This window comes from Excalfactoria chinensis, chromosome 1, assembly GCF_039878825.1.
Source record: "Excalfactoria chinensis isolate bCotChi1 chromosome 1, bCotChi1.hap2, whole genome shotgun sequence".
NCBI classification, from domain to species: Eukaryota; Metazoa; Chordata; class Aves; order Galliformes; family Phasianidae; genus Excalfactoria; species Excalfactoria chinensis.
Window position 1 is genome coordinate 46,004,516 of NC_092825.1, and position 26,298 is coordinate 46,030,813.

The following is a 26,298-nucleotide window of genomic DNA, read 5'->3' on the forward strand; positions in this document are numbered from 1 at the left end:
AGGTATCTGCCTGTGGGTCTGCCATGGATCCAAGGAATCTGGTACCTGCAACTCCCAGACTATGGAAACATATGGCCCAGCTCAATATTGAGATTCTGTAAGTGAATTAAAGTACAAGATCTCCTAGGAGAGCACCTCAGAAGTGGAGATCCTCAGATCCTGGGTTCAACAGATCTGGGGAAGGTACCAGAGCAGAGTCACTTGGTTCATATTATACACCCAGAAAGTCCTGTAAACTCTGATTCCCTCCTAGACAGAAAGCCTGTCGTTACACCAGGGAGCCTGGAGACTCAGCATCCTGGCTGGGGCAACCATGTCAGAGGCACCAGAAATATGGGATTGACAGAGAAATCTTCAAAGGTGATTCCAAGGGCTACAGCTTCAGACTAGGCCATGAATGAAATCGTCCTATGCTGCAAATTCTATAAACCCCTGGGAACTGGGAGAGGAAACCAATAGGTTTGGTGGCAACCACATTCAAATCCCACTCCTTTCACACTTAGAGCAATCCTTACAGGAATCCAGCTTCCCAAAGACAGAAATCGAAGCCTGTCTGCCATGTCAGGGGCCAGCTTAGAGTTGCTGTTCTCCCTCTGAGAGTAATTTCTGGACTGGGTCAGAGTCACCACTCAGCCAGAAGGGGTGGGTTTAATGAATATGGTGGCCAAAGCAGTCTTCATATTGCCCATTCTGAAGTGCTGGAGTAGAACTGAATCCTGTCTGATGAAGAATTTTTGTATAAACCCAAAGCTGCAGTGCCATTCAAGTGCTGCTGTTACAGCCCTCAGTCCACAATAGGCTGTACAGCCTTTACCTAGGTCTCACCTTTGTTTGCATATGACAGTACCAACACTGACATCCTGAGCAGCCAAAGATTGCAATCTTGCAAATATCACCCAGCTCCTACAATGGAGTGGGGAAAGCACACCATGTTGCCTGCATGAACTGCCTTTCCAAAGTTGGTCATGAGTACCAGTTGTCCTCTCATAGCACCCTGGAGTTTCCCATTTCTACTTCTCATAGCAACCCTGGCATTTCTGCAGGGCACACCCATACCACAGGGCTGAACTGCAAGGTCATGGCACAGCTCTCATTGACTTCATCAAGAGCAGCACCGACTAAACATGTGCACACTGGAGCAAGCTTGGAGACAGATTTCTCATATTTTCCATGCAAGAGGAGAAAATATCATCTGCCCTTGGATGCGATGCCTCTCTGACACAGTTCCTGCTCTGGTGTCCCATTAGGAAGACAATGACAGGAACTCTTTTCAAAACCAGGAGGCATTTTTTCCCACGAAGCTGTGTGGATTTATAAATATAAGGATGCTCAAGTAAACTAAAATCCATAGTGTCTTTTGCATGTACCTGTTTCTGTGTACCTCTATGCCAAAGGGGAATGTAAAGTCCCTGCAAGCTGATCCAGAAATGTTCAAAACCCAATTTTCACAGGTTTTTAACACCTTTCTGAGAAACTGGGTAACATGAAAGGGCTCAATCACTCTTCACATCTTTGTCTTGGGAGAGAGAGAGACAGAGAGAAAAGTTGGAACAAATAAGCTGATATGCATTATCACCTGGCTGTGCTTCCCTGAAATGCTCTCACATCCCTTTCCACTGTTTTGTACTTATCTTCTGAGCCTACAAACCTCCTGGGATCTTATATCCTCTCCCACACCTAGCACAGTCCTGTTACCACCCCATCCAGAGGCTGGAAATACTTCAACAAGACTAAAAGCAACGTGCACATTCACTCCTCTCCTACATCACAGAATGCATCAGACCATGGCTGATCTCCTGGCCCTGGAGCTGAGTTGAGCTGGTGGTTAGCTGTGCAACCCCTCCAGTCAATCCACTTACCCAGGCTGGTCTGACATGTGGCTAAGGGACTGCCCTCTCCAAATCTACCTACCTTAAAGCTTCCTCCACTGCAAAAAATATTATTTATTTAAGAAAAGCAATGGGCTAAAAGTATGTATACATATTAAAAAAAATCAGGTGGTCTGCCATTAAGGAAAGAAAAGCACTCAGGCAGTGCACAGGCTCCCCAAGGGAGGTGCTCAGGCCTGAGTTACTGCCAAGATAACATCTGCAGGGAAATAAGCCACCAGATGCACAGGAATGGAAAGGTCCAGAGCAATAAGGGGAAAAAAAAAAAAAAAAAAAAAAAAAAAAAAGAAAGAAAGAAAACAAGAAATGAAGCAGGCTGGTTTGCCCATAGTAGTTGCACTTTACCGAATGTGCAGGTGTCTTTCACTCTTCTTTTGCTGAAGCAGCTTTCCAGTCACCCCAGTATCTGCTTCAGATCATCAGGCCTGCCATACCCCATTCCAGCCTGTAAGGTTTATTGACTATTACAGCAGAGCAATAAAGACAAATCTTTCTATAGCCACTCTGACCTGATGGGCCCATGCTCCTCTTCCTTCTACCTAAAGGGTAATCTGGAGAAACAGCAATGTTTGTATGAACATCCATCCCATGCCAAAAGAAACGTGAAGAGGATGATGCTTCCACAGATGGCTGGAAATTTGTTACAAATAGGAAGAGAAACCCTTGTGGAAAATTTGTCACTAGCACTGATAGAAATCTCCTGGACTGGCTATGCAGCGCCTCTGGAGCAGTCAGCACTGGATACCAGGGGTGAGGAAGCAGGGGTGTGGAACAACAGTCATACAGGCAGTGAGAATCACAGGCCTCCTTTACCAGGCTGCTGGGTGCACCAGCAACCCTGGGGCTACAAAGACACATTCAGGCAGGGAGAATGTTTTGTAACTAGAAAAGAAAAAAGATGCATATACTACCAAAGGAAATAGGATAATGAATCAAACCATATGAATAGCCTTAAAACACTTCAAGCAATGAATGAAAGTAAGAGAGCAAGCTCTCAAGAGGACTCTGCAACATAAGATATGCAGAGCACAAGCCTATGGAGATCACTAGCCCATGGAGACTATGCTCTCCATCCCAGTATCAGCTCAGAACCACTGCTAGCACTGGTGTTCATCCTGGTTTCAAACAGGTCCTCTAAAGGACCACCACCTTAGGCACCATGCCTGCAAATTCAGGCGGCTGCCAGGCAACTGCATTTTGTCCACATGAAACCTTTAGCTGTCCAACATACTATAGGAATCAGCAGACAGTCCTTGCATCTTCTGTATTGCTTTCTGAGCTCCTGAACTCAGCACTGTGCCAGTATGGAAAATACAATCACATATAGAAAATCCAACTAGAGTTATTTTGTTTTTTTTCTTCCCCCACACAACTTGATTGGATTTCTGTTCTTGATAGTCCTGATCTACCAGGAATATCTGCCAGTTGCATCATCATAGCTGTCACAGACATCTGCTGCAAGCCCACAGCTAGTGAAACAAGGCAATCCCATGGGGATGGATGACCATCACTGGATGACTGAGTCCATTGCCTCTTCTACCATCCCAGGGAGAGGGTTGAATCGCCATCCCTGGATGTGTTTAAGAGCCATTTGGATGTGGTATTCAGGGATATTAAAGGATATCAAAGAGGAAAGCCAAGGGGGAGGAGACAGCAGGGCAGAAAAAGCAGAGCTATGAGTAAAGGTGAAAAGTCAGAGGGACACTGAAAATAGGAGATAAAGACAAGAGAGATAGCAGAGAGGCAGTTGCTTTGCAAGCTGTAGCTAAAAATCTCCCAACGTTTACAGCAAATGATGCATGAAAACACACTGTCAGGAATGTGATGCCCAGAACCTATTGCTACTAAATATTTAATCTGATTGGCATGGAGCCGTTAAAGCCTCAGCAGTGGGATTGCAGGCTTCTACAGAGCAACAGGTAAAGCAAATACATCAACATGTGGTGAGTGATTCACCTTGGCTGCCATCAGCCTTCCCAGCCTGCAGCACCACGCAGGAATAAAAATTTGCTGATGGATATTAAAAAGGAGCAGAAAGAGGGTACAGAAATGATACAGTTTATGTTCTTCGGTTCCGCTGCAAGCTTAGAGACACATGGAAGGTGGGTGTAATGAGTGCGTTGTTCAGCAATGACAAGATGCTGTTCAGAGATTCTCATATAATGCAGTTCATGCTTCTCTAGCACTGTAAAGTCCCACAGCAGCATGGTCACACCGATGCTGCAGCTCTAATGGCCTGCACTTCTCCACGTGTAATCCCTGAAGCCAATCTGGAGTAAATTAATGGTTGCCTCCAGCAATCAGCTGCTGCTGTCTGTCAGGCAGGAAGCAGGTCAGAACGTCCTACATTTGGGCCACCTAATGCCAGCACATGCTAGCACAGCAGCACTGGTGGAGTGCATGCAGGTAGGGAGCATTTGGGGCAGTAAGCCTCATTAGCACATAGTGCAGCACAGCAAGGGGACAGCCATCTGCTAGCAGGGGCATAGACGTATGTACATTTGCACACCCACTGTAGCTCCTGCTCATACAGCCTCCACAGTGGCTGCATTGGCAGCAGCTCTGCTATCCTATACAGACTCATATCTAGAATGAAGTTTTCACTATTTTTAAATATAATGTAACATTTTAAGCTTTACAAAGTAGATTACACATACAGATACCCAGATCACATTCCCCATCATCACCCAACACACCAGCAACACAGGTGTAGTACTTTGTAAAGACCCTACAAGGACAGAACATAGCATTGGCACTGATAAGTCACGAACTGCGTAAACCAAGCAGCTTCCTTCCAAAACATGATAGACATACCAGTATGTAGTCAAAAAACATAAGAAGTCATTACAAAAATGCATGGAAAACAGTGTCTTGTACACTTGTTTCACAAAGGACAATGAAATGTGACAGTATCCAAAATCCCACGTCACGAAGGACATCTGCAGATCTAACACTGGCTGCTGAGTCTGAGGAGCCTGGGATGGGGATTTTGGAAGTAACAACACTGGTGGTAATTTCCCCAGTCTTAGAGCCTGCAGAACCAGGGACTCATCACAGAGTAGTATTCACCAGTACAATTCCCTCATCATAGTTCCCTGCCTGTATTTCTGGTTGCTACTTCTATCCCTGTCACAGCTGTTCAAGGAGCTGATTTCATCAGAATATGCTTTGTGAAGTGCTTTTTTGTTCTTCCTTTATTTCTTTTACTAAGTGCAAAATCAGTGAAGAATGTCAAGGGTAGAGTCCTGAAAGTCAAGACCAAGTAAAAGGTACTTACTTATGGCATCATCAGCTCCAAAGTCCCACAGACCTCTCCAACACAAAAGAAAGAGCAACTGAAGAACACAGTCGTGGTGTGCACATACCCATCGCTGCAACCCACAGATGAACACGCACTGGGCATTGACAAACCCTCGTGCCATGGCTGTAGGCACAGCCACCCCCAGCTTGCACTACTCACTGACAGCTGCTGCCTGCAGCTGAAGGGGCATGAGGAGAGGTGCCTGCATTGCAGTCACACCACTGAATGGTCCAACAGGTTGTCTACAGCCAGCAGCAACAGTCGGTTTGCACAAAACTGCCAGGGCACTAGGATACCTTAGGAAGCAACTGCTGGGACATTAGCTTAAAACAAAGAAATGCATTTAATGATCATAGTTGTTTATTAACTGAGTAAGAGCCACGAATAATCCAGGGAGAAGTCAAATATGGGATCACTCTGACCTGTCTCCTATCCACACCACGAGCTTAGTCTTCTCTGTAAGACAGCACGACCCCACCTGCTTGCAGCATTTCAGTTTCTGCCTTAAAAAGATGTTCTTCTGACTTTACAAGAAAAATCTGTTTCCTTGATCCCAAGACTCCATGACTCTTTGAACTCCTTAAAATTGCCCAGGAACTAGCGGTGTCACTGGGACACAGTTGCTGCCACACATGGAGCTAAGCTGAAACACTTATTTTACAAATAGCCCTCTACTTGGGAATCACAAAAGAATAAATTCATGACGCTCTTCACATCAGGCTTACAGAGCTCTTTACCCAGAGAAACTGGAACCACCAGCTGAGAGACTGTGCAGATGCACAGCTCTTCTTCTCATCCTCACTTCTTTCCCCTCAGAGATGCCATACTGCTCACTCTTAAAAGCAGTTCATGAAATTGTTTCCAGGTGTGCGATATCCTCCTTGTGTCTGAAAATGGACCATCTCTGAGAAAACGTGCAGGATGTCTTGGATACAATTTGATAAGAAACAGTGAGAATAGCACTTGCTTCTTGATATTTTCCTGGGCTTGTCAAAATGAGAAGATATAATACTGCGCAAGGACTAGAAACAAATAACACCTAATTAAGGTAATTCATTCATCAAAAAAAACATCTACAACAAAAGGACAAAAAAAATAATAATAAAAAAGAACAAGAACAGCTAATCCATGTTCTGCTAGAACTAGCTCTTTATTTTTAATATGTTTGGTTGATTTTTTTTTAATAAGTTTGTATTTCCCTCCATTGCATAAAGAAACATTGAAATAGATTGAAATAGATCACCAAAAAAAGAAAATACAATTAAGCACAAGCATTAGCCAACAAGTCCTAAACAAATAACCTGCAAAGCAAAACCACCACATCACTGGCTTGATTACAAGCCCAAAAGCCCTTTAAATACTCTGAAATCACAGAAATTAGATGAGCTCTCTGTATCACAGCAGCTGTTTTGCCCCTCCAACCCCACCCCCCTTGCTAAAATGAGATTGACTTCCCCATGCCAGTGTCATCCCCTGGTAAGCAGGTGTCTAATGTCACCCTGATGTCTACAGTCATGCAATTCCCACACACCCTTGTAGCATCCTTCCACCCAACACTTTGTGTTCTCCATCATACAGATGTGAATTCTCTCAGCTAAGGGTCCACTTCCTTCCAGATCCTTGGTAGCTAAAGAGTATAATTGGCCCAAACTCTTTTTATAACAGTCCTTTACAGATTGCTGACAGCCAGGTTTTCACCCACAGTTGTCATACCCCTAGCTGGAATACAACCGTCTCTCTTTGCCTGTTTTACACGTGTCTGGTAGCATTCACCCTTACCCCTTTGCTTTCACCCCTCCAGCCCCTAAAAGCTGTTCATGCTTTTATTACAGCAACCACACCCTGATGCGGATGCAGCACTGCGTGATCACAGTCAAAAGAACATACCAGCAGTTTTTCCCCACATCCTGCAAATCAGATGTGAGGATTGCTGTGGGAACACCGCATCCCTCCCCACCTCTCCTGACAGATTTGGGATGTTTCTCCTACCAAAGCTCCCAGGGCTGCTTTTGTTCAGAGAACGCATCGCTCCCTGCGGAGCGGAGGCGCTGTCCGTTCAGCACTCCTGGCGATCGCTCTCCTATCGTTTCATTACAGCTCCTTCTCCTCCGGTCCTGCTCATCCTCCTCACCGTGCAACCCGGGCATCGAACCAGCAGCGCTCCGCAATACTTCACGTTCTCCCTCCCTTCAGTGTTTACATTCTTAAGCACACACTTTACAGCAGTCATCACATCACCCTTTTAATTGTCATCTGGCCAAGCTAAATGTAATTAGTTACTTTAATCTCCTCTCTTAGATCAATCCCTCCAGCATCTTAATCATTTTTGTTGCTCCACTGAATTTGTTCTAATTTGCTGCCATCTTTGGGGCACTGAGTTCTCCAGAAATGAACTCAATAGCCGAGGTACACTCAAACCAGGCACATGAAGAAAATATGACTAGAAACATGCAGAAAATATTTCTTTGCTCCAAGATGTAACAGTTCTGTTTGTGCAGCCCAGAAACCACATCCACTGCTCTGCTGCCGCATTGTATTATGAGCCCATATCTCATCTGCTCACCAGTGTAACCCTGTCGTCATTTCTGGCATTACTGCTTTCCAGGGGTGTACCTTTCTTCTCTGCTTTCTTTACGAGTGCAGTCTGATTTTAACTCCTACTACTCAATTTATTATCCACTCTGCTAATCCCCAAATCCTATTCCAAGGTATGACTGCTTAGCCAGCTATATCTCTCAAATCTCTTTGATTTCCAATGAAAATGCTCTCACAAAGGAAAGTCACAGAGTTTGTCATCAGAGTTAAGACACATCCCTAAATTCACAAGGCATTATGGGTTTCTCACACACCACTCTTCAGCCCTTCAATGAAAACTGCCAGAGGGTTTTCAGATGCTGCATTTGGGCTTTTGGGAGCTGCCATGTTAGGGCTTTGCACCAGGTCCCACTGCTCACAGAAAAAGCAGTGACTCCTGCAGAGCCATACAGAGCCCTGAGTGGAGCACTGAACAGCCCATGGGTTAAGCATCACCCAAATGTGCCACTGCCAGGGAGAAACACTGCCTGCCACAGTATACACCCTCAAAGCAGCACAGCATCTTCGTTTCCTAAATGGTGTTCTTGAGGATCCCCTTTCTCCTTCATCCCAAAGGGTTGAAGGCATCTCCAAAGACATCATATTTGCATACATCACCCCAGATGCTGCCTGAGAACAGGGCAGTGACAGAATCACAGAATTATAGGCGTTGGAAGGGACCTCTGGAAATCGCACAGTCCATTCCACCTGCTAAAGTAGGTTCCCTACAGTAGATTATACAGGAAAGCATCCAGGTAAGATTTGAATACCTCTAGAGACTTGACAGCCCCTCTAGGCAGCTTCTTCCAATACAGGAGCCGAAGGAAACTTTCTAGAATTCAGAAGAGAAAAGCTTTCCTTCTTCTCCAAACTTTGCCCCTCTAAAATTTCTAGAACTCTTTCCTCTCCCCTCTCCCAACACCAGAGTATCCAACAACAAAAACTAGTTCAAGGGCATGAGGTAGAAAAAGGCAACTTGCACTGGCACTAGTACCAGGCACTACAGGGCTGTTCTGACCTCAAGCAAGCAGTAATGCCACCAAACTCAGTTTGTCCAGCCTGAAGGAGGGGGAAAAGATGACAGAGGAGTAAGGAGAAGGTGGAGTAATTCAGGGTCAGGGGTGGATGGAGACCTCACCCCAGGCAGCACTGACACATTGCCCCCGCAGCTGTTCAGTGCAGTAGGGGAGATAGTACTCAGCACATCCCTGCTTCCTCTGGCCACAAGGCAGCTGCAGCTCAGCTGTTTATAAATGAGGTGTGTGTGTGTGTGTGGGGGGGGGGGGGGGGGGGAAGAAGGATGATCCTTGCTGCTGCCCCTTGGTGCAGGGAGACCTCTATTCACTTTGAGGCTGTAGCACCAGCCTCTCCCAGCTCACAAAACCGGGGGAAATAAAGCACTGAGAACTCTACCTCCCACCCTCTCCTGTGAACACATACTGGTAGTGCAGGGAAATTTATAACCCAGCTCTCTCAGTCCCTCATGGTCCAGGCTTTCCCAGGATCAGAGTGCAATTTACTGCTAGTAAAAGCCCAAGGAGGTGCATAAATCTGCCACCACCACTTCTCATGACCCATGTCTGCCCACTTCTTCCTGAGCTGCAGCAGGAGAAGGTCTTTTGCTTAATTTCTCAGTCTTATCTGCCAAGAGAAAGGAGTGAGGAAAGAGACTCAGCACAACTCAAATCACTTGAAAAGCTGCACAGAGTGTGAATTGGTTAGATTTATGACAGCATTTAGCATTACCACAAAGATCTTAGCTACAAATAACAGAATCCATTTCAGAAGAGGGAAAATGAAGTGGACAGGACAAAGGTACAAAGGTAGAAGGAGAAGGAACAACATTCCTTCAATGTTTAGAAAGTGCAAGATGGCACACATGCACACACACATCTCCCTCAACTCTACACTTTATATTCAGGTGAAGACAGTGGGTCCTCTTCGCAGGAGATTATCTCATAGAACTGGGGATACTTTTAGCCCAAAAGGGAGACTAGGCCTTTGCATACATCTAGAAGAAAGAAACTCCAGCCAATGCACCTGATTGTCTACTGGCACAGACCAAGGATAGGCACTTTTTGCCAAATGCTGATCAGCATATACTAGACCAGCTCAGTCAGGATGGAGAAGGTCAGCTTGGCTTCAGTCAATTGATAGCTGACTATGGCCAAGAAAAATCTTAGTACATCTCTTACCATCCTGCTCTAGCAAGCAATGAAAAAACTCTGTCACAACTTCTCTAAGCCCTCTGGTTTTGCACCAAAGAACTCCATACGCTCAGTGTGCTGCAAGTAGTGCTTGAGGTTGCACAGCTATTCCCCAGTATGTTTTTTCTGTTTACTGATATGAATGTACATATAATGCCTCATTTCCAACTAGGTTAAGAGGCACAGCTTAAACTGCTGCTTCTAAATGAAATTTGCCTTCTCTGCACTGCTATGCCATCCTTTCACTGGGTGGACTATCTGTAGACACTTTTATCCAAGTTAAACATGTCTTCAGCTGGTGTAATAAATGTGTCATTTCAGTAATGCCACGGTTTGAGTCTTTTGTATATGAACCTCTCTAAACCCCAAGCACCACCTAAAGAATGTGTAAGTTATCCAGTAGGAGCATTGGACCAAACACCTTCTGCCATTTTCTGTAAATTTGTTGAATACTCATACATCCTACAAGAAAGAAAATTAGTTTTAAGCGAAATTCAGGTCTTTAACTCTTTCTTTTTTCTCCCCTTCTAGATATGGTAAAATCAAGTTCTATTGATTTTCCAGCAAGCTTTTTCTTGCAACTTTTAAAACACTCTCTCATATTTTTCTTCCAAATTCATTCAGATTATAAGAAAATACCATTAAGTTGCTTTAAAAGTCTCAATTTCTATTCAAAAGGAAAAAACAGAGATGCCAAATGCAGCCATTTTATGAAGTTCTTACCAGAGAGTAATTGATTTTTCTCCTCCAGACATAGTCCATGAGGATTTGGGGAAGGAAACGACACAACTTAATCTTATCCTCACACTGAATCTCAACCAGATTCTATACTTACTGCTGTTTTATACTGCAGGAAAAGCAATACATTAGGGTGTCCTGAAAACACCTGAAAATTTATGCAGCAAAAGAAATGCTGATGATCTGTTGGTATTGCTAAATACCATGTCATTTAATGCTTAAAAAAAAAAAAAAAAAAAAAAAAAAAAAAAAAAAAAAAGGAAATGATCAACTGCAATGACAAAAAGTAGCAGCCACTGTATGTAGCAAACGTGAAGAATTTACACAGCATTCATTACAGACATCAAAACAACAACCTAGACAGTACCTCCATAGCTAAGATGCTCCTCGGATGAAAAACTCAGAACAAGCTTATAAACAATAATATTTTGAAATGAAGCTGATTAAAAATAAAATCAAGCAATTACATCTAGTACCACAGAGACATCCAAAACTGTCCCAGTCCTCAGCAGAACCAATGCTAGGATTCTGTCCAACTTCAAAAGGACACCAAGTCCTGTTTCTGATCTGCAGCTAAACACTTGTGTAGGTACACATCACAATTTGTTCTGCCACAGTTGACGAACTACACTACTACAGAACACAATTAATTCAGAGAAGATGCATGGATATCTTTATTACCCTGTGCACTTGAAAAGTCCCAGTTAGACAGCTGGGGTAAACTTTAGCTCTAATTTTCTGTTTTGTTCCATTTTTATGCTTCATCATGCAAGCAATATTTCTTATTAAACATCTGCCTTGGTTGAAGTGGGCACTGCCTCTAAATTTACGCAGACAGGCATGTACAAAGATGCATGATTAAATGTTGTTCTTATACCAATTCTGTCCTGGGAAGCATTGGCTGTAGATAAAATAAGCCCTGGCCATCCCTCCTTAACCTTCAGCATCCTGAGAGACAGTTCTCTGGTGAGTGCCAAGAACCAGCCCTACAATACCTGGTCATGTTAAGGAAGCTCTTCTGTCAACTTGCTACTCTAAAGCTTGAAATCAAGGACTGAGTCCAGAGATGACATATGGGCCATGTGGACTGAATCAGCTACATGTGCATCCCTGTTTCTTGCAAATTCAAATCACATTTGGGAACCATTTACACCAGAATGAGAATTGGGAACCTCCAGACCTTTGTGTTCAAAAAGAGATGGACTATCAAGTAGCCGTTTTTCCTACAGTGAAAAAAATAAACAGCAGACAACCCAGGATCAGCAGACTGCATTCCTCCTAGCTCCTGACTGTTCCAAACTGAGTGATGAAAGGACAGTACAGTTCCAGCCTCTTCCAGTCCCCATCTACAACACCCTTAGCATGTACACACATACACAGGACGAACCATTGACTTACAGGACTTTAGGAAGCTCATCTATATAGGTTGCCTTTGTCATCAAGAGAGATTAGCTTCTCCAAGGGGGAACTCGGAGCACATCCACTGGGCCTCTGCTCTTGAAAGGAACTCCCTCTTTCTCCACTGACTCAGTGGAAATCCTCTGGAAACAAGTCCCCCACAACTAGTGTTAGCTTTTGCAAATGCTCTCCCTCTCCATATAAAAGTCAAACATCTCACCAAGCTTATAAGAGCCAGTGTATCATGAACGACAAGAGGGGATACACCAAGGGATACAAACTGCAGGAATGAAAATCCCAAGTGATTTTAAAGATCTAGAGACAACTCTAAAGAGCTGCCTGCACATCACAGAAAATTCTTCAATAACTCCAGTTTCCTGTCACAGAGTCTCTGTAGTTCTCATCCCTCATCCTTTGTTTAAGAGCAATTGCTTGAGGATCAGGTCCCTTAGGAATTCACCTCCTCCTATCACATTTTTTCCCACCTAGACTTAGCACTGAAGCTAGATGTACAAAGAAACATCTTATTGTCACTGGGAAATACAAACGTATCCAAAGCAGAACAAGAAGAAACCTTTACTGGTAGTTTGGAGGAATAATTAGCTCCTGGGTCTCCCGTATCTCAGAGGACTCCACAGCCTCTGGGCTATGGAAACTGCTTCTCCATTTCTTTCATGCTGAAGTCATTTTCCTTTATATAAAGTAATTACTTTATACCAGGCCAAAGAAACAGAATACCTCCACAGCCCAGTCGTTAGAGCACTCCCTCTCCAGCACAATGAATAGGCATTTATATAAAGTAGAACAGCTCCAACTGGAAAAGCTCCAACTGAGAAAGCATTACTGCAGAGGACCCAGGAGCCCAGGCCCTCATGCTGACTAGAACAAGTCCCCACTCCAAGGTATGCAGAACAGGAATGCGTCATTGAAAACCTAGTTACTTTTCTGCTTACAGATCAAGTTAATTTCAACACAGATCTATGAAATTGGTATTTATTTTGGTGGGGCAATCAATCCATTTCCTGGTAAATTTGCTCCATTACAAATCTCTCCTGTCAAAAACCTTAATCACCACCTCTGACATCATAAGCTGAAATCAGGACTCTTTCTGACAAGCAGCAATCAAGGAACAGCCAGAACACGACTTCAACTTAACGTCCTAATGGAGAACTGTGATGTATGCTGCTAACCAACAATGACCTCCTATTGTGTCCCTCCTAGTTTCTGAAAGTTATTCCTCTCTCCAATATATACATATATATATATATATATATAGAGAGAGAGAGAGAGAGAGAGAGAGAGAGAGAGAGAAAGAAAGAAAAAACATCAATGCATTGAACAGAGTTGCTCAAGTCAGATGCCTGCTGTGGGCACACAGCTCCTGCTTCAGAGAGCACTGAGACACAGGCATTTGGCTCCTGCTAAGTTCTACAGACTCTGTGATTCAAAGAGACTTTTAGCCCCATTACTTTCCATTGAAATCATTCAAATTAAAAGGGGATGAAGCACGAGTCTTAACAAGTTCTCTCTGAATCCCTGTTTTGAAAGTTCACAAAACTTCCAAGCCAAAGATTCAGAGAGAGCCTTCTGTGAGAGTCACTACGTCTTTCAAAGCAACCATCCCACAGCTATCCTATTTTTCTAAGCTACTTAGCTTTTATCTCCTCCTGTTTAGCACATGGGCCCCCCATCACATAATGAAATGATCATAATGTCTTTTCTAAGATCGTGTTTATGCTTTTGTAGTATTTACCACTTAGCTGCTTCCATATTGAGATTTAAAATCTTCCTCCAAGCACACTTGAATATGTGGTACTTCAGATCACATCCAAGCTGCTTTTATACTTCAACTTTCCCAGTTTCAGGACTCTATCTTTGTAATTTTAATTATATATGTGGGTCACTCCAAAAGTAACACCTCCTGTTTATTTTCATGGCAACTACGCTAGTTACAAAGAGCACAGTAACACTATTCGATAGAGCAAATTCTCAGCTACAAAACAGTATTTTTCAATGCAGGAACCACTATTAGCTATGCTTTTTCACCAGCAAGGCATGAGAGCCTGCATGACACACTCATAAAAATCAGCACTAGGGGAGGAGACCCATTGTCATCACTGCTGAAACGCACCACCCACCACCACACTATGTAACATCCGCTATTTGGTGTCTATAAGCATTTGGCAAGTGTCAATGAATGCCAATGGGTGCTATTTTTTCCACCTGGAGTGACTCAGCGACAAATCTTTGCTTCATGCATGCTTCCATGTCAGACGCCATTTTGTCAGAATGCCCCTCTGCTGCCATCTGTCATGCTGCAACAAAACGTAATGGGATATTTCAGGAAGGTTAGACCTCTGCTGGCATCTCACAATGCCTCTGACACTGTGGGCCAACATCATAAAATAGGAGGCATTAGTTTTAGAGCAGGTCCTCATCTAATATTCACTTCTTAAGTAATAAATTTGAGGAAAATTTCAAGGTGCACCAAAAATGTGACGCTCTGGAGAGGAGAGGCAAAGAGAACAGATTATGTCATCTTGTCGCTTTCATTAGCCTCTCCCTTGGGGATTGTCAGGCTCTGATGTTTCAGCCTGACTCTGCTGAAACACGTCTGACATGAGGGAATCTCCCCTGAGATGCTCAGGCCACTAACTACAGCAGACAGTGACACCAGAGAAATACAGAGGAGAGAGAGGGGTGCAGGGATGTGCATATCCTTCCTCTGTGCTTTCCAAGCAAGTGTATGCTTAAGTGCAAGTAGCTGCAAGCTACTGCATTTTTGTACGTTTCCTTTATCACAATGCACTTCAAATGCATTTATCATCAGAGATTAGTAATGAAAAATCACCAGCAAACCAGTCACATACATTTAATTAATATCCTACATTATCCAGCACAAAGACATCTAAAGCAGCAACCCTTTCTCCACCCTCCTCCCAGAACAGCTGCCAGCATACCTACTCCTCTCCACACATCCGCTGAGCCACCCTTCTCACCACTCTGACTTCAAAAGCATCGAACCCCAGACACTGAAGATCCAGGATTGCCCTCAGAACCAGAGCCAGCCTTAGGCTCCTAGAAGATCTTCCACCCTCCGTTTCCAGGACCTTATTCCCAGCAGGAGATGGCTGTACAGAAGAGATCCCACACAACAGAGAAAAACCATAATCCTTTGTCATGGGAGACCACAACAGCAGATTTTGAGATTTACCTCTTACTTACCCATATCCGCTGTGCCCTGCTTGTGGCCAACAGCTGGAGGCAATACACAGTCACAGCTGCCTCCAGATATCATTAGGCTATTACGTCTATCGCCTGAAAACAATTTGCTGTTCATTAGGCAATCAGCTGTGATGTAGGACACAGCAGTGTGCTAGTAAATTATCAGCAAGTTCATGACACAAAACCTTATCTGTCTCATTTAGCTCCTAGAAACCATCTCATCTTCTGGTCTGTTTAGAAATACTAAATTTCTAATTTTCATATTTGTTTCCATTTGCAAAATCCTCCAAATTTATCAGAGGCCATGCTTGACAAGAAAGAATAAATACCTCCACAAGAAGGAGTTGTGTGTCCTAGCTCCTCAACTGTGCATGGCAACCCTACCAAAGAGATTAGGAAAAGAGGTGAAAAATAAAATGTTTAATCTGTGTATGATAAAAAAGACAGTTCAACATGTCACTTCCTCCATCTGAGTTTGAACTTGTCCTAGATACCAGTACAGAAAACTCTTGATTCTACTCAGAAACACCAGAGGCCAAATTTATGGACTGGAAAAAAAAAAAAATAAATAAATAAAATAAAATAAAATAAAATAAAATAAAATAAAATAAAATAAAATAAAATAAAATAATGGGTGTTGTATCTCAGTAATGTACAGTAAGAGATGAACTGGAATAGGCTTAAGGTCATATAGTACAGTTCTCCAGTGCTGGCCAAATTCACAGTCTCAAAATGGCACCTTCAGCCTTCTCAACTACGTGCAGGACAATCTCTAATGATTCAAACTAAGGATACCCCTCCCTGAACCTATTAATAAAACCTCCTATTCAAACTCCAACTCTACACAGGTAGTTTCTAGTTTCTCCAACTCAGAGCATAGGGAGACACAGCTGTGGAGAACAGCTTGAATGAAGTGATGATTCTCAGAAACCACTATGCTTAAGATCTCCAAATTATCAAATGATTCTACAGAAGCAGTGAATGTGATGAGGACAAGGCACCTTTAAACTGTGGCTCATTTTGCAAGACAACAGAATATAATGAACTGGTAAGGTATGTATTTTCACATGGGTGAAGTTTCCTACAGAAGGAGACACAAATCTCAGACTAGAAGAGCCTGTATTATTGCAGGATTCAAGTGTTGTAACTGCAAGTGCTGAAACATCGCTGGACCTCTTTGGGGAGTTTCTGTCTGTTACAAATTCCAAGCGGAACTCAAGCCATGACACCATTCAACACCATCATATGAACTCCTACACGCACCAAATAAGATTTAAAGCAATGGGGCCAGATTCTATCACATGGGGAGTATTTCCACAGATTGGACTGTTGGTCCCTGTCTCCCGCACTCTAAACAGATTGACCTCATTAACTTTCTTCTAAAGTTGCTTGATTAGGCACACAAATATTACAATCTATGGTTCACCTGAGGCAGACTTTATTAGATACAAACCTGATATTTCAGCACCTACATCCAGCTTTAAATAGCTTCAGTCAGAGCCATCCTGCCACATTTATCAGCATCTTCTGCTATCACCTAAACCATTCTTGCAGTAAACATTTAATTTGATGTTTAATCTCTATTCTATCTGCTTCATCTTAAATTCATTTATTTCTCAATTTATCCTCAGTGACTAATGAGAATAATTGGCCCCTGTCCTCTTTCTGTAATGGCCTTTTATGTGTTTGCAGACAGTTAGGCATCCACCCACAGCTGTTTTTTTTCTCCAGACCTGAGGCTCTTCCAACCTTTCTTTACCTGTCTTCTTTTCTCTGATCTGCAGTCGTTGCCTTTGTTCACTCCCCCACGTCCTCCCCAGTCCTTCACTCTCTCAAAAGCGCAGCCCCCATACAGAACACAGTTATTTAAGTGAGGCTTAACTACATCTCTAAGTAGATATTAGACATTATTTCACTATTTTGTACTAGTGATTGCATACAAAGCTCATGCATGGGCTGGAGAGAAGGTTCAGTGGAGGATGGCAGTAACTGGAGTGATTCATTTTTTAATTGGTGGTTCAAATGCAGCCTAGGAGTACATTACGCATGAACTGTTTCCCTCTCACAACTAGATTGCCTCTATCACTTTTGGGTAACTCTTTAGTTCATCACATGGAGAATCAATTGGACACAAGGTCCTGTGTGCCTAACATGTGAGTGATGAGTAGGAGCAACAAAACATTAGCTCATGGTTTATTCAGGTCAAACTGATGGGACCCCGTGCCTGTTTTGGTGGTAGTCAACAAGGACATGCTACCAAGAGACCACAAAGATCATATTCTCATTTCCCCCTTTAAAGTGTTTCTTCCCTATAGGTGTTTAAGCACAATCACACATACACACTGATATTAGTGACACTGTATGTGCTCTGGGAATAGAGAAGCATCCTCAGTATTCACAACTGGAAACCCAGCACTTCACCTAAGCCACATTCGGACGCTCTTTACAGTTTTGAACCTTCCTTGAGCATAAGGATAGAGAATAAGGAGCAAACACTGCAGAGGTCTCAACATCGTATCCCTTCACCTTAAGCCACCTACACTCTCATTCATAATTTTTTTTTTATTTTTTTATTTTTGTCCAGAAGTTTAATTAATGCATGTTTATTTCTCACTCCAAAATACATTGTCTTTGATTGTGTTAGAAAGGGGAAAGATCTATCCAGCATACCTCACAATCTCCAAACACCCTCTGTGCTAGGAAGCATTGGCTGGCTGTGAGTTTCAGAGTACACTCCCTTCCCCTCTCTCCTGTCTTAGTAGCCCTGAGTACAGAGAAAGCAGTATTTTTATTCCTCACGCATTAAGCACATTCAGTGCATAAATTAGTGAAACCAAAGCCAGTCTCTCCTGCCCAGCGCTCTCTCTCCTGCTTCTACAAAAACCAAATGCTAAACAAAGAGCAGGATAGCCTCAAGAGATCAAAATTAGTCCTGGTTTGAATTGACTTGATGACAGCACTGCCTAGTGCCACACCTTGGGTTCAAAGCCCACAGGGATGCATTTTCCTCTGCAGGTAACCTAAGGCACATAGACACACACGTAGTTAACTTTCACACACTGCCATTCAGATGCCAACACACAGCTCTAGCAGGGAGCCAACAGGTTGCACCTCATGGCAGCCATGAGCTCTTTAACTGTAATGGGTGGGTTGGTTTGGTGGTGCTTTTTTTCCCCTGAAATAAAAATGTAGTCAGAGCATTTAGCCCATCTGGGTCCTGACTCCCAGTTAGCACCATGTGCCTGATTTTTCCAGAGTAAGTGCCAATCTATACCAGCCCAGAACCTACTCTCCTGTCTTCTGATGAGTAGAGGAGCATGGCAGATGCACAAGAGGGATGCTGGAGCCCCCTTGGTAGCTGGAGAAATTATCTTTTATGTTCTCATAATGACACACTTAGCTGAAGCAGGAACACAAGAGGAAGGAAGAAAGTAATGATAGCAGGAAGACCATGCTTAGCTTTAAGTCTCTTATTTTCCTCTAGTTCTCCTTCTACATACGTCAGCACTGCTATCTACAAACTGCTTAATCTTACCCAGGGCAGTAGCTAGGTCTGTCTGACTGCAGTGAAGCCACTTCTTGAGAGAGTTGTTTTCATGATGGAATCTTGTGGATGGGTATGTAGGAGAAAGGTCAGGGTAATAGCAGATAATACTACCCATCCACTGCTTGTTTTTCTATCTCAAGTATAAATACGTCTCATAGGCAGGTCACAGGAGAATCAGGCAATGCTGGAGCCCAGGTGCCAGGCAGACAGGATGCTACCAGCATCTCACTGTATATCATCCAATACACGGAGTCATCTCTTCTATTAACTGATCCATTCTTCATGATAAATTGAGGTCAATATGCGAAGGCACTTTTTGGTGTAAGCCTCAATGATCCTTATGAGTCTCTTCCAACTCGGGATATTCTATTCTATATTCCCTAGCTACAAGATAACTTATGTGCTGCCCACCACACCATGCTGAGAAAGGGTGTACAGGTAGTGTGGGGCTCTGGCATTCCTGAAGTTCATCTAGGTTGAACCTCTAGGGAACAGCCCTTGGACCACCTCACAGGCAGCTTCTGTGCAATTTAAGAAGTAAAAGATAGCAGGAGGGAATGAAGCCCATTGCAGAGGCAAACAGCGCTGTCCATACATCTTCTCTCATCCACTCATCCTCTGCCAGCTTGGGGGTTATGAGAGAACAGTACTGGGAATCAAATCCAGAACTCCCACATGCTGCTGCAGAGACAACAAGTGCTAAAGCACCAAATTCTGGTAGCCAGGTAGTAAGAGTCCAGCATGGGAGTCCAAGCACACACACCTCCATGTGCTAACGCAGAAAGGCTCCAGCACTGGAGCTGGCATCTACCTGTCCTCTTCCAAACTAAGCATGAGGAACAGGCCCACCTCAGCTCCAACAGCAGGTGAAATATGAAACTGAACATTTCAACTTTCTCCCTCTGTATGCTAGAGGTTGGGCACTGGATGCTGGTTTGTTGGTTGATAAGAGTTTTAAACAGAGATAACTAATAATCCAAAATGAGCATGAAACAGAACAAAGAGGAGATGAGGGTGAAGAGCTAGGATTTTTATTCCTGCTCTGCATTTTCCACATTCATCACGCCCTTGCATAGGCAGACACAATGCAAAACCCAACCATCAATACAGGTATCCCAAAAACACTGCCCAGAGCAGGACAGCAGAGACTGCTCCTGATGCCTTCCTTTGCCCAGCTGTAGTTTCACTGACAAAGGGATCACATGAGGCACCAAGATCCAAGCATGCTGAGATGGGCTGGTGTGCATCGCCAGGCCATAGCCCAGCATCCCAGAAAGAAAAGCAGGAGCTCTGGCCACGCTTCTTTCCATCTCCCTGTTGAAATTCACCTTGACCCACCAAGGCAGAGCTGAGTGAAAGCTGAAGCGGGTCTCCTCACCCCAGGCTGTGTGTCTATTCCACCCTCTGCCAATCCCCTGACACCCATGCCCAGTACTGGGAGACATGCTAGTGCACACCAGGACTAGGAGATGTGGAGGCAGCAAGAACTGCTGCTGCTTTGGAGGGACGTAGGCGAGCATTTGCAAATTGCCCATACCCACACATACAGAACACCTCACACCTACACATGATGGCTGCGCTCCTCAGAACTGCTGCTGGGGCACACCAGGTCACCTCACATCCCTAGGGATTGAACAGCAGGGCAGACTGAGAACCTAAGAGCTTGAGGTGCTGTGTACCTAGCCCCTCCTGTGCACCCAACACCAAAACAGCCACCTCCATGCAATGCTTGCACTCCCCTGGAGGTGGCTATGCTTGGCAGCCTGAGGCAACAGCAGAGGGTGCCGCCTTTTGCCCATATTGAAGCTTGCAGGGGAAAATGAGGAAAAAATCCTAATCAAAAGTAGCAGCAAGAGAGACCAAGAGGTAAATGGGGGTGGGTCCACATTTCCTGCTCCCATGAGCAGCAGTGCCATGAGAGCCCTCTCCAACACTACCTCCACCCAAATCTGGACCAGATCACATCTGGGAAGTAGTATGGGGCAATATGGGACCTACCGGGGCCCAGTGCCTTCAATTAGGGTTGGCATCAGAAAGTGACAGGCACCCAGCACCCTGCAGCCCAGCCCAGCCACCTGTCCCTCCAATCACCCTGAGGAGCAGAGGATACCCAGCATCTGCCCTCCTCCTCCCTGGCCCTGCTCACTGAGGAATGGGGATGCATCCCATCCACCCTCACAGTTTGTGCTCTTAGAGGCTGTCGTGGGGAAATCAGACCCAAATGCGGTGGACAGTACTGGGGTCTTGGGAGGATCCAGCATCAGGCACAAGATGTAGGGCCTGAGAAATTCCTCCTAGAAGCAGGAGAAAGGCTCTCATGCACTCTCCTCTCTCCATGCAGGTAAACTTTCTACTCCCACATGCGGAGGGAGAGGGAGGGAGCTCTCTGGTAGGGAGGATCCAGGCACTGATAAACCCTGGGAACCCTTGGATATTTATAGAAGCACAGTCAGAATATGGCAGGGAAGGTGGCTGTCAGCCCCTCCGCACAGAACTGCTTTTCATTTTTAACAATTGCCCAGCAAAGCCCCTCCAAAAGGAAAAAACAAGCCACTGGAAGGACCAAGGCGAGCAAGAATGCTCTTGGTGCCATGGGAATGGGGGCCCCCTGAGCTCATCTATAGCAGCAAAGCTTCAGGGGGCTGCAGGATACAGCCCCTTCCTTCCTCCTCCTCCTCCTGCAGCTGTGAGCCTCCCCCGCCCACTGAAGGCCTCCGGATCTGGTGTAGGGTGCCAAGCAGAAGGAGGGCTGTGGGGAACCCACACCGGGGCTAAGGGTGAGAATAAAAGGTGGGGGGAGGGGGAGAACTCAGCCCCATCACCCCTTCTCTAACCTGTCATGAGGGCATGCAGCCCCACGCGTGCTGTTAAGAGCTTAAAATAAACCCAGCACGCTCAGCACCTCTCACCCGGCGCTCTCAGCGGGGCGCGGCACAGCAGCCGCATGCTCTGCACCCCCCCGGCGCTCTGCTCCCTTTGTCTTGCCACCATCTTATGGAAAAGCTCACATGGCATGCTATGTTCGGGATGCACCGGTGGCTGGATTCACAATAGCCATTTTGCAAGCAGGCTGAGGAGGGGGCTACCCACAGTGGGGAGGGGGGGGAATGCGGTGAATTGATTAAAACATGTGAGGTAGCTCGAATACGTTGCCTTGTAGATTCGGGTAAAGGCTCCTGACGTGCTTGGACTTAAAATAGCCCTCCACCTCCACGCGAGCAGCTGCACTCGCCCAGCACTGGGCGGGCTCCTGCCGCGGTGCTGAGGCGGCCCCCAGCCCTGCATAGGGCCGCTCACAATGGAGAGGCCAGAGTGGGTCTGGAGTAATGCAGCACCCATCTCATAACAAGCACATTTCTATCTACCATTGTTCCTTAAGAGCTCTATTTTCACATCACGGCATGACACGGAGCTGCTGGACCGATGGAAAGAAAGAACCAACGTACAGATGGATGGATGGGAATAACTGTCATCTCCCCCTCTATCAAAGCCACGTTCTCTCTCCCATAATCTGCACCCACACTACACAGCCCCCTCCCCTCCTCCCTTACAAAAAAAACCAAATTCCTAAGGGACTTTTCCCCCCACCATTCACAGCACGTAAGTGGGAGCATCCCTATCGCCTTCCCTGTATCTCCTTCCCTGTATCTCCTATCTGATGAGCCAAAGGGGAATCAACATGTCTGGTGAACATTGCCTCCTTTCTGAGCTCTATCTGGTTCTGCAAGCAGCAACCCCAAACCTTTTGTTCTACCACGAGTGGTCTTCCCTGAGCACGGCTGCGTGCAGAAAGCAGGCTGCCACCAGGAACGCACCATCAGGAAATTCCCTACCTTGGTTTGTAGAAGCAGAACCTCTAGACGGACAGATCAAGGGAGAGAGCATGTTGGGAATGTCCAGGCTCCTCTTCTTGCTTGCATATCCACATAAGAAGAATGAGGGTCGGGGGGGGGCAAAAGTTGGGGAACAAGTTAAAAATAAAAAAAAAAAAAATCCTATTTGGTTGTAAAAACAAACACAAAAAAAACAACAAACAGAGGATTCTTGGTGGCAATCTTGCGCCTTGAAGCGGTGCAAATTCAAACGCTGGAGAGCATCACTTCAGAGGAGATTCAGCGCGAGCTGTGAGGATCGTCAAATGCAGGTTCCAGAGTAAGCATTCCTTTCGCCTGTTAGTGATTATTCTGAACGATTATTTTCTCTCTTTTTCTCGCTCCTGGAGTCCTAGTGGAGGAGGCTGTGTTGAAAGCAACTGGAGGTCGGTGCTGTTCTTCTGTGAAGCATGATTATCCTCAAAGCGTCCCCTTCCTGAAGGGAAAAATGAGCATCAATTCGCTATTAGAGGGGTCTGAAGGGGGTAAAAACCGCTCCCCGACAAAGACATTCACACATTGAGAAGAAAGGGAAGCAAAACGCATTTCCCAACGGCGCACACAAGTGGAATCAGAAAAAAAAAATAAAATTAAAATAAAATTAAAAAATAATAATTAAAAAAAAAACACAGCTGGCACGAGTCTATAAATAATTCAGCTACGGGCTGACTACACCATTCCCGGGATAGGCATGCATACGAGACGGGAAAGCGGGCGCGATGTGAATCGCAGCGAGCGAACGCGCCCCCCGCTCGGCGCGGCCCCCTCCCCACGCACGCACAGCATCGCGCCCACCCCCAGGCCCAGCCCCCGGAGGGCCGTGCCCACCCCTCTGCAGTGCTGCCGGCCCCGCTGCCCGCCTCAATGGGCACACGCGCTGTGACGGGGGGCCGCTTCACCTGCAACGTGGCCGGATCGCGCTACGCCCCTCACCCCCACCCCTTCCCAACACACACACACGCATCGCCCGCCTCTCCCCCCCTCCTCGGGAATGCATCCATCGGTTCTTTAGGGGTTGGGTGGGTTGTGTTTTTTTTTCCTTTGGGGGGGAGGGGGAGTGGGTTGCTGGGGGCGTACCTCCACCCTACCACCTCCAGCATACACGGACAGGTTTATAGCTCTGCAGGCATTTATTTAATGAACTCGCAAGTGTTTTGTGTTAGCTTTCACCCCGACCATGCCCCCCTTTCCCCTCCCATCATACTTCCAGCTGTCATAAAACACAGACCCACATACATACCGGCAAATCCTTCTCCAAGCACCGGGCTGCTCTGAGCAGCTACTGCCCCCCTCTCTCCCTGCAAGGCTGAGCCGCCTCAGATATGCCCAACTTCTTCTGCCTCTCTGCCGGTACAGATAGGGTAGGAGATATGGGGCGGGGAGGGGGAAGCGTGCAGAGCATCACCCTGAAATATATATTTTAAAAAAAATCTTCTGCAATATAAAAGCTTCTCCGGAGGTGAAGAAAGCAGGAAGGCAAACTCATAAAACGGCTTAATGATTACTAAGAATAAAATACACACATGGAAAATGGTGGGGAGGGGGGGGATAGGACAAAAATAAATAAATAAATAAATAATCACAGCTTAAGCAGGAGAGCAGAAAAGGAGGGAAAGGAGGAGGAGAGACAGAGAAGGAACGAGAGATGAACCCCTCCCCACCGTCCGGGGGAGGACTCAGCCTCCGACACCGGGCGGGGGCGAAGGGAGAGCCCGGGCGTGGAGCAGAGGTGCGGGATGCGGTGCCGGGGTTGAGGTTCGATGCTCCAGAGGTGCAGCCCCGGGGGCAGCGCTCCGCGTGGTTGGAAGAGAGCAAAGAAAGGAATGCTAAAAATAAATAAATAAAATATTAACAATAACCATAAAATAGTAATAATAAGAAGAAAGGAACAGGCGCCCTGCCAGCAGGCAAGCAGAGGAATAGGATCTGAATGAGAAGAAAGGAGAGCCGAGATAACGCTAATATCCAAATTGGATACTCCACAATTAAGCCCAGTGCTTTAATTGCTATTCTCGGAGCCCCCTGGAAGCTAAGCAGCACAAATTCAGTCTGAACAGAAAGCAAAGTACGTTTGCACACATCTACCTTCTGCACTGCCCACTCATGGGTGCCTCTGTCTGCACTCCTCTGGGTGCCCCCAGCCCCCCCACCCCCTTGCAGCAGGGCTCTATGGCCAAGGCTCTCTATCTGTCCCCACCACAGCCAGGCTCAGCTCGGAGCATCCAGGCAGAGCAGAGAGTGCCCAGTTGCCCCACAGTGCAATGCTGGGAAATTTGCCCCAAAGCAGGACAAGCCAGAATGGATAACAAAGCAGAGCCCTACCAAGCAGGCATGCCAAGGGCACCCTTTAGGGCATAAAGTCATCCAAGTATCACAAAGACTCATCCTGCCACTGCCTGTGTATAAAGCTTGGATTGGCTCAGCCAAACATTGGCCATATAGAGACAAGAGCAGTGGGAAAAGCCCTCCCTACGCTGCCCTGACAGCTACACTTCAAGAAAGCAAAGCCCAGGTCCAACACCACGTGCCCTGCCTCAGTGCTGATCCAGGCTACATTCTCTCCTTTGCAGCTTCCTCAGTAAAAGTATCATTCCCATAAAACACATAGAACGGCTTAGGATGGAAGCAACCTTAAGGCCTATCTAGTTTCTGTCTCCTTGCAATGGGCAGGGTTGCCATCCACCAGACCAAACTGCACAGGGCCTCATCCAACTTGGCCTTGAACCTCCAGGGATGAGGCACCCGCAACTTCTTCCTACCTGTGCAGGCTCTGTGTCAGGAGTTGTGAGAAGGATTCTCTAAAGAGATGAGTAAGGACAGCTAGATTTCACATGCTGAAGAACCACATTCCAATGAGCAGCCAAGCACTCTAACTCAATTCCAGTCCTTAGTGACAGGTATATCTGAAAGGCAACGTGAAAATAAGTCAAAATTCCACACTATTATGGCAAAAGTTCCCAAGGGAGAAAGGCCACCTGAAAGCACCAGAACATTTTCCAACTCCAGGGTCTTCAAATTCCATCCTCACAGTTCACATAGGCTTTGTTGTTTTGCAGAGAAGTTATGTGTGTCAATATAGACACCCTGGAGCATGTCCAAAGACGAGCAATGAAGCTGTGAGGGGTCTGGAGCACAAGTATTATGGTGAGCGGATGAGGTACCGTCTTCTTTCAGGTAACAGTGATAGGACAAGAGGGGATGGACTTAAGTTGTGCTGGGGAGGTTCAGTTTGGATATTAGAAAAAATTCCTTCTTCAAAAGAGTGGTGCTGCAGTGACACAGGCTGCCCAGGGACGTGGATGTGCTACCATCCCACGAAGCATTTAAAAAACCTGTGGATGTGGCACTGAAGGACATGGTCAGTGGGCACGGTGGGGGTAGGCTGAGAATTGGACTAGAGAGTCTAAGAAGACTTTTCCACCTTTAATTATACACATAGCAACACACCATCTGGAGTTCGCATGAGTTGTTGTGTCCACATACACTGGGTGTACAATACAGTTTTCCATGTAGCCACAGCAGCCACATGCAATAGCAATACGTGCTT

General features: G+C 45.6%; 1 protein-coding gene across 4 annotated transcripts in view; it reads right to left on the reverse strand.

Annotated features, from left to right (window-relative positions):
* Window positions 1-24,509, reverse strand: part of GRIN2B (glutamate ionotropic receptor NMDA type subunit 2B) — a 220,667-nt gene extending 196,158 nt beyond the window's left edge. The window contains exons 1-2 of one of the 4 annotated variants that reach the window (XM_072335356.1): window positions 23,992-24,509; window positions 22,713-23,187 (exon numbers count right to left, since the gene is read on the reverse strand). The gene's annotated coding sequence lies outside the window, so the exon portion shown is untranslated. The other 3 variants (XM_072335347.1, XM_072335338.1, XM_072335367.1) reach the window with 3 other exon arrangements.
* Window positions 24,510-26,298: the final 1,789 nt, after the last annotated feature.